Source organism: Gossypium hirsutum, chromosome A01, assembly GCF_007990345.1.
Source record: "Gossypium hirsutum isolate 1008001.06 chromosome A01, Gossypium_hirsutum_v2.1, whole genome shotgun sequence".
Taxonomy (NCBI): domain Eukaryota; kingdom Viridiplantae; phylum Streptophyta; class Magnoliopsida; order Malvales; family Malvaceae; genus Gossypium; species Gossypium hirsutum.
Genome location: NC_053424.1, coordinates 99,266,660 through 99,275,505, shown reverse-complemented (window position 1 = coordinate 99,275,505; position 8,846 = coordinate 99,266,660). Strand labels below are relative to the sequence as shown.

At 39.1% G+C, this 8,846-nt stretch overlaps 1 non-coding gene across 1 annotated transcript; it reads left to right on the top strand.

The window, feature by feature from the left end:
- Window positions 1–4,627: 4,627 nt before the first annotated feature.
- Window positions 4,628–4,733, top strand: LOC121208113 (small nucleolar RNA R71). Its single transcript, XR_005903100.1, has one exon. It is a non-coding gene; the product is annotated as a small nucleolar RNA R71 (small nucleolar RNA).
- Window positions 4,734–8,846: the final 4,113 nt, after the last annotated feature.

The following is an 8,846-nucleotide window of genomic DNA, read 5'->3' as shown; positions in this document are numbered from 1 at the left end:
GAGGTTCATTAGTCCATAAGTCCTGCGCCAAAAGAGTATTATATCTGGTAGTAGTTATGGTCGTGGTCAAGCAGGACATGGCAGTCGTAGAGAACCTTTGCCAGTGGCGTTTTTAGTTCATATTTGATGATGAGCTTTGGAGCTCTTTATGGCTGTGATAAAATCAGGAACTCTTTAGGAAATATAAGGAAGCATAATTACTCATAATAAAATAGTCAAAAATAAAAATTGTAAAAACTAAAATTAAACTAATATTAAAGGAAAATGAAATAAGAAGTACTTAAAGAAGATAAATAAAGATAAAAGTGAAAATAAAAATAATAAATAAAAAGTTTTTAAACATCGTCATCGTCGGATGGTTCGCGAGGTGGTGGTGGCGATGAGCTGGGAAGGTGCTGACAAATCTGATGAAGAGTAGCATCAATGTGATCAAAATGCTGAAAACACTGTTGCTTAAATCGAGTAAGGCTCTCAGAGATGTCAGAGTATGAAGCCGCTGCCTGAACTGGATGATGGATGGGTGGTGGCTGAGATGGTGGGTCCTCATGATGTGGAGGGACATCATCTGTAATGTCCTCTGGGTCCTCCTCCTCGGTGGACTGGATGAGGCAGTACTGAGGAGGGTGGGTGCCACATCGTTTCTCGATCATCCTCATATGTAGCATGCTCGAGATGCCCTGTAGGGACATCTTACCGATAAGAGTGAGGGAGGATGATTGTGCCACTGTGTTGAGGAGCCCAAAGTACCGAGCCAATTGAGTCATATAGGGCCCGATAGAGATGACTCATCTCCTATGTCGCTCCGTCTGATGGCAAATGGTGAGGGAAATGAAGTAGGCAAGGTCGAAGACGTGCCTGTTCTCCATGCTTTACAAGAAATAAGCGTCGTGAGTGTTGGCGATGCTGGTGCTCTCTCCCTGTCCTGTCAGAGTGTGGGACAAGATGGCTTGTAGGTATCGCAGGGATGGGGCAAGGGTCGACGCCTTAGAGCAGCTAGGATCATAGGTGGCTGAGACAGGGACGAGGTCCTTCTAGCACTTTGAGAGAGAGTAATGGATGTGGTGATGGAGGGTGTTGAGTTCGTTGTCGTCCATGAACTCCTTCGTGTACAGCCCTAGTGCAATTCCAAACTCTGGTACGCTTAACTAGCGCACTAGACCACCAAGGCGGAACTGGACTGTTCTAGGATCGTCGAAGTTTGTCATGACAACTTGAAGATGGAAGGTCGAGCAGAATTCCATTGTGAACTCGAGGTATGTCGGCTCGATGATCTCAAAGAATAGCCCCCACGGTCCAGTCGTCAGAGGGCTCAGACCACGTCAGCCATATAAATTTGTTCGAGTGCGGCCCAGTCAATACAGCGGCCCACACCTAGGGTTCGGGCCCGTAATATCTGAAATAGTTACTCCTGGGGTCCCAATGAGAACTAGAGGAAAGGGTGACGGATCTCAGCGACAGGACTCAAGAAGGATGTTGCTTATTTCCTTTTCTTTGAAGCGGGGACGGCATTCTTCTTGCCACATGAGGTTGACATAGTATTCCTGCAATGACAAGTCAAAATAAAAATAAAATTACTCACCAAAAATAGCATGGAAAAATATGTATGGTAAAATTAATAGAGATATTTCCTAGAAGTCAAGTACGAAAGAACAACTATGCTAAAAAAAACCCAATAAGATAAAGTGCGTCATTACTATGAAAAGGACTACGAGAGTAATGCTAATGGAAATATCTAGTGAATGAATGTATATGGGTAAGCATGAAATCTATGGAAACAAGAAAAATGGATGAATGCAGCAAAATGTATTGACTAACATTGCAAATTTCCATCATGATAACTATGACTATTTGCTCAAAATAAAACAAAATATCATGAAATAAGTAAAAGAATAAAGAAAATAGAGGGAAAAAATGAACAAATGCAAGAGGGGGAGCTTTGGATCGTCAAAAGTGATGTTATGGTCGGCGCACGGGCATGACAGGTAGGGCGTGTGAAGTTGTAGTGGCTAGGGTTAGGGATTTTGGAGGAAGGGAATGATGAATAGTGAGGGGTTAATATAGATTTTGGGGCACAAGGCCGTGGGGCACACCCGTGTGCCCTAATTTTTTCCCGTGTGTTTCACAATTTTTTTAAATTTGGGCGAGTTTGAGACTTGCACACACCCGTGCTCTTTGGACGCGTTGTTGCCCACGGCTGTGTCGCACGACCGTGTCCTGCTTCATTCGCTTCTCCCACTCTCGTGTTCCATTGTGCACGCCCATGTTGTTTTATCAGTCTTGAGCACGGGTGGTGGGCACGGGTGTGTCGTATGACAGTGCTAAATTCTCAATTTCAACCACGGTTCCTAGACACGGGCGTGTCGCACGCCCGTGTTGGTTTGACAGACTCGCCCACAGCCACGTCGCACGGCCGTGGCCACTTATAGTATCCATTGCTAAGGAAAAATTTTGCCCTATTTTCACACGACCGTAACGCACGCCCGTGTCTCCTCTCGTGGTGTAGGCACGGCCCAAGGCATGCCCATGTGCCCTGCCGTGTGGATTAGAGAACCTGTGTTTCAATGACTTAGTTAGTGATTAGATGTTAAAAGTAAATTTTTTAAAGAAGTTATCATCATTAGTGCTCAGGTTGCTCCCGAGAAGCATTTATTTATAGTCTAAGCTCAACTTATCTTTCTGGTGCATGGTCATAGTGGTGTGAGGAGTTTACACTCCTCGTCCCTGCTATCAATTTTATCAACATAAGGTTTAAGATGAGTACTGTTTACCTTATATGTACGGAATTTGGGATGAATTACCTCGACTGTACCATATGGGAAAATACTGAGTACCGTAAGAGAGTTTGCTCCATTAGGTTCAGAAGTGGCAATATGAGGGTCTGCTGCATCTAGTAGTACTTTGTCTCTTCCTTAAGTTGATTTGGTGTGACATTGAGATCGTCATAGCGTGGTTTTCGTTTATCGTGTGTCCTCAGTTTATGTGTCCGCCATTCATCTAGTTCCTTGATTTGTAGCCTTCGTTCTTCATAGATAGGTTCTTTGTTGTTGCTTGAACATGGCTCATGTAGGTTCTTCGAAATTATTTCCTGCAAAGTAGGTTTCACCACATGATCAGTTTTAGTAAAATGATTTATACAACCATCTTCAAGTTTTGATATGTTACTCTTATTACGAGCTTGAAGGGTGATTGTTTCATCTCCCACACAAAGTGTGAATTCACCTATGCCAACATCAATTATTGTTTTAGCAGTTGCTAAAAAGGGCCTCCCTGAAATTAAAGGAACGTTACTATCTTCCTCTATGTCTAGAACAACAAAATCAACTAGGAATATAAATTTGTCAATTTTAACGAGTACATCTTCAATAATCTCCCTAGGAAATCTAATTGTTTCATCGGCTAATTGAATACTCATTCTAGTTTGTTTGGGTTTCCCAAGACCTAGTTGCTTAAACATTTTGTAAAGCATAACATTGATACTAGTTCCTAAATCGCCAAAGCATTATTACCATCTAGGCTACCAATTAAACAGAGAATCGTAAAACTCCCTGGATCTTTTAATTTGTTGGCCAGCTTATTTTGTAGTATGGCTGAGCAAACCGCATTTAGCTCTACATGCGATGCCTCATCCAACTTCTACCTATTTGTTAAATGTTCCTTTAGGAATTTGACTGCGTTTGGCATCTGCGAAAGAGCTTCAATAAACGGTAAGTTAATATGTAACTTCTTTAATAATTTAAGGAATTTACTGAATTATTCGTCTGTGCAGTCTTTCCTTATCGCGTTAGGATACGACACACGAGGTTTGTACTCTTTACTTACCAGTTTCTGGTCATTCTGGTCCACCTCACCTTTACCTTTACTTAACACAATTTTTTGCCTCGGTTCTGGTTCAGCTGCAACTAACCTTTCCTCATCTTGAATGGTAATTGCATTCAGTTGCTCCCTTGGGTTAGATTCAATGTTACTCGGCAAGCTACCTTGTGGTCGTTCAGATATCAATTTAGCGAGCTGACCTATCTGAGTTTTTGGCCCTTGAATCGATGCTTGTTGATTCTTAAGTGCTGCCTCAGTATTCTAAAAACGAGTTTCTGACACCGAGATGAATTTTGTTAGCATCTCCTCAAAGTTTGGCTTTTTCTCTTGTTGGGAGGGTGGTTGTTGGAAGGGTGGAGGTGGTGGTCTCTGATTCCCTTGGCTTCCCCATGAGAAATTTGGGTGCTTCCTCCAACCTGCTTGTAAGTATTACTATAAGGATTATTCTGAGATCGAGGATTATTACCCATGTACTTTAACTACTCATTCTCCATGTTGGATCCACCTCCACTTGCTTCGCACTGCATTACTGGATGAACCTGTGAAAAACCAAGAAAATCGTTAATTTTTCTATTAAAAGTTCTACCTGATTAGAGAACATGGTGACTGATCGACGTTAAAAATGCCAGCTATTTTCGTTGCCTTTTTCCTCATGACTTGCCACTGATAATTATTCAGTGACATCTCTTCTATATATTCATAATCATCCTTAGGTGTCTTATTATTTATAGTTCCACCAGCGGCTGCGTCGATCATCTGTCTAGTCGAAGGATTCAGGCCATTGTGAAACGTTTGAACCTGTAGCCAGGGCTGTAACCCATGGTGAGGGCACCTTCTCAACAGATCCTTGTATCTCTCCCATGCATCGTAGAGTGTTTCTAAATCCATCTGCACAAAAGAGGAGATATCATTATGTAATTTGGTTGTTTTAGCTGGCGGAAAATATTTTAAAAACTTTTCGGTCATTTGTTCCCAAGTAGTGATTGACCCTAGTCGTAACGAGCTCAACAATTGTTTATTCTTATTCCTCAACAAAAAGGGAAACAACCTAAGGCGAATGGCATCATCAGAAATGCCTTTGATTTTAAAAGTGTCGTAAAACTCTAAGAAATTTACCAAGTGAGTGTTGGGACCCTCGTCCAATAAACCATCAAACTGAAAAAACTGTTGGATCATTTGAATGGTGTTAGGTTTCAATTCAAAATTATTTGCAGCAACAGCAAACCTAACTATGCTCGATTCAGTTCTTGTTAAAGAAGGTTTAGCATAATCATACATAGTACGTGGAGTAGGACTCTAATTAGCAGCAATTGCAGTTTCTGCGAAATGTGCAATCGATCTCACTATCAAACAGTAATGGTCCTGACGGGTTTCTTCTAGTCATACACTATAAAAACCTGCCAAGAACGAATAAAAGAAAAATTAGAAAAGAAAATAAAAATTTAAATTGAAAATAAAATAGAATGGCTAAAGTAATAAAAATCGAGTGTTCCTAATATCCTAGATCCCCGACAATGGCGCCAAAAACTTGGTACGTTATATTCACGACAGGTTTTAAAAACTTATAATTAATCATTCTTGAAACTAACTATTTTCACGATGAAGGCAAGGGTACCTATCGAACAGTAGTATAGCTTTAGCAAGACAGGATTGTCGAACCCAAAGGAACCAAGAGTACTAGTAATTACTTTCTTTTTATTATCTAGCGTAAAATAAAGGGTTTGTTTATCTAAACTAATTAACTAAACTAAGAATGCACAGAGAGAAATTGGGGAAAAGCTTTTGGGAAAATTTGATTGATTAAGACAATACCCAAGGAAAAATCCACCTAGACTTCACTTGTTATTTGAATCTGAATCAGACGATTTATTCATTTGACTTGATTCGTAGAAATCCCTAAGTTATATTATTATATCTCTCGAGACTAATAACATCTGACCGTAGGTTGATTTAATTGAAATATCTTTCTAATTAACGCCTTGTGTTGCATTAACTCGATCTATGGATCCCCTTAATAGGTTTCACCCTAATCAAGGCGTGCAATCAACTCCGCTTAATTATGACAAATTTACTCTTAGATAGGGTATTTTCCTCCTCTGAATAAGAGCATTAACTTGAATCAATATCTTGGAATATTAAAACAAGAATTAAAAACACATAATTAAGAACAAGTCAAATATTTATCATACAATTCCGATAATAGTAACAAGATCTGTCTTAGGTTTTATTCCCCTTAGGTATTTAGGGGGTTTAGTTCATAATTATAAAATAAAACATCTCAGAAGAATAATGATTACAAAACATAAAGAAAACCAAAAACCCCTGAATGGAAATTGAAGGGAGATATTTAGTCTTGACAATGAATCCAGCTTCTAAGATGGACCAATCGGCTTCCCTTACATAATTCCTTGCTTCCTACTCCGCGTGTCTGTTCTAAGTGCCTCCTCTGGTGTTTAAATAGGCTTTAGAATGCCTAAGAGTCCTCAAAAGTGGCCTTTTCCGAATAGGGCTATACTTGGGCTCGATAGGGACACGCCCCGTATGACACCCTCGTGTCTGATTACTCCAGCCCGTGGTCAAGGCTGTTGAATAGGCACGGGCATGTAGTCTGCCCGTGTAAGTCGTGCTTCGATCTGCCAAATGGACACGACCGTGTGACACGCCCGTATGAGGAAATCTAGGCCGTGTTGATTTCCCATGTGGTCTATTTTCTCTGTTTTCGTCTCGTTTCTCGCTCTTTTTACTCTCCTATGCTCACCTAAGTATAAAACATGAAATTAAAGGATTAGGAGCATCGAATTCACCAAATCTAAGGAGAAACCATCCATAAATGTGCTAAGCATGGGATAAAATATGTATAAATTACGGTTGATCAACAGTTGTTGAGATTAATTTGAACAATATGTATACATAAGTAGCATAACTATCAAATTTCTTGTCTTTTAGCATAAGTATATTAAATTCATAATTTTGGGAAAAATGTTGTTCTGAAGGAGTTTCTCAAAGATGTTTCCGAGAAATTCTTTTCACAATTTGTGCATTACTCGGGATGAGCAATGGATTAAGTTTGAGGGTGTGGAAACACGAAAATTTACGCATTTTTACATACCTTTTAGCTTAAAATCATACGTTTCAATTAAATTCTTGTCGAAAAATAATTAAATTATACTATATATAAATGATTTTAGTTAATTAATGAGTAATTGGTTATTTTCGACAGAATTGCGCAAAGGGTAAAAAATGGCTCGGTAGACACTACTTGAAGCACAAAACCAAGAAGCAATTTGAAGTATCAAGGAGAATTAATTTCCAGCCTAAGATGGTCCAATTATGTGTATTAATTCATAATATAATTAATTTTAATTTATACCCAATTTAATTTGGGCTAAATAAATTAATATTAATTAATTATGGAAAAAATGGTCCAGTTGAACCGAACCTATTGAAGTGAACAGGCCAAAGATTGGGCAGCCCAAAACGGCCATATGCTGACCCAAACAGCTTATTAGCTGATAATAAGCTGCAAAGAAGGCCTTGAATTCTTGTCAAAGTTGCATTCAAACCCCTCCACAATTGATGGATTTTTGGATTGCCCCACGCCATTTTGAGCAAAGTTGAAAGCATCAACTTGCCACATAAAGGGGTGGCTCTTAGCTACTATTTTTAGCAAATTTCAGCTGCCACACTCAGCTATAAAAGCCCCCCTTGGCTGATCATTCAAAGCATCTCATTCATTCCTCATTCATTTCGCAACACTCTCTCCTCCCTCATTCTTTTCTCTCATTTTTCCATTTCAATTCCCTTGCTCTTGTGCCAATTTCTTCCCTTGGAAATGGGGTGTTATTCAACCATTTAGAGCAACAATTGTGTGACAGCCCTAAGTTGACCCTAGTCGGAAAGTGGTTTCGGGACCATGAAACCGAGTCTTATAAATAATTAAAGGTTTTATTATGTGTTTATGATGTGCGTAAATGCTTGTGTGATAGTTCCATACTTTAATTTGGTCAGTGTATGTGAAATTTATTAGTAGGGACTTATGTGAGACAATTTAGAAATATGCTAGGCAAGTGTTAAAGTGGCCTATTAATATATGTGGGAAAGTGCTTGTCCTTGCATGTCAAATTAGCCAAATTAAAGCATAGTGGCCGGCCATGCTATGGGTGGAAACATGTCACAAACATGTTATGTTAGTGATGTATGTTAGGAAAAATAAAATAAGGGGCATGGTAATAAAATAATGAAAGGGAATATGATGAAAACAAAGAAAAAAAAAGTGTCCATCCTTTTCCATTTCTTTTGGCCGAAAGTTCTAAGGGAGAAGGAATGAGCTCTTGCTTCATGTTCGGCTTGGAAGAGGATAGGAAGAGGTCGGCCGTACTTGTATCTAGGTTAAGGTAAGTTTGATGTTGTGCCATGAGATTCATGCATGTTTTTAGTTGTTAGCTTGAGTTCTAACTAGCCCATGGTTTAAATCTTTGCTATGTGAGGGAGATGATACTCGGCCATGGGTGTTGTCTTCTTGGTGGATGTTTGATGCTGTGTTGGTGAGGTATGAAGATGATAGAGTGTGTGTGAGAATTTGAAAAAGGTAGGTTTTAGCAACTTCATGAAGCAATCGGCCATGGTATATCCATAAGTATGATTTATGCTTGTTATGTTACTCATGGTTAAAATGATTCGGCTATGCTTCATGTAAAAATAAAATACATGTGAATTCGGATATATGTTTATATTTGGTTAATGATTATCCTTGTGAAGTATAAATTGTAACATGATTTGAGTTGGAAGTTATTAATTATTTGTGCATCGGGTTATATAAAATATAAATGGTTATAATCACCTTATTCGGCTCTTGCACATATAAGTTTGAACAGATTATGGTATGCCATTTGGGTTATTAATATAAAGGCCAACAATACATGCATACTCACCAAAGAAATTATTGCATATCGGTTAGAGCAAGTATTATCCTTTATCTTGTTTAGACATCGCTAAAAGGAGTGTGGTTAATATGTTGAGTGATGCATGATTTC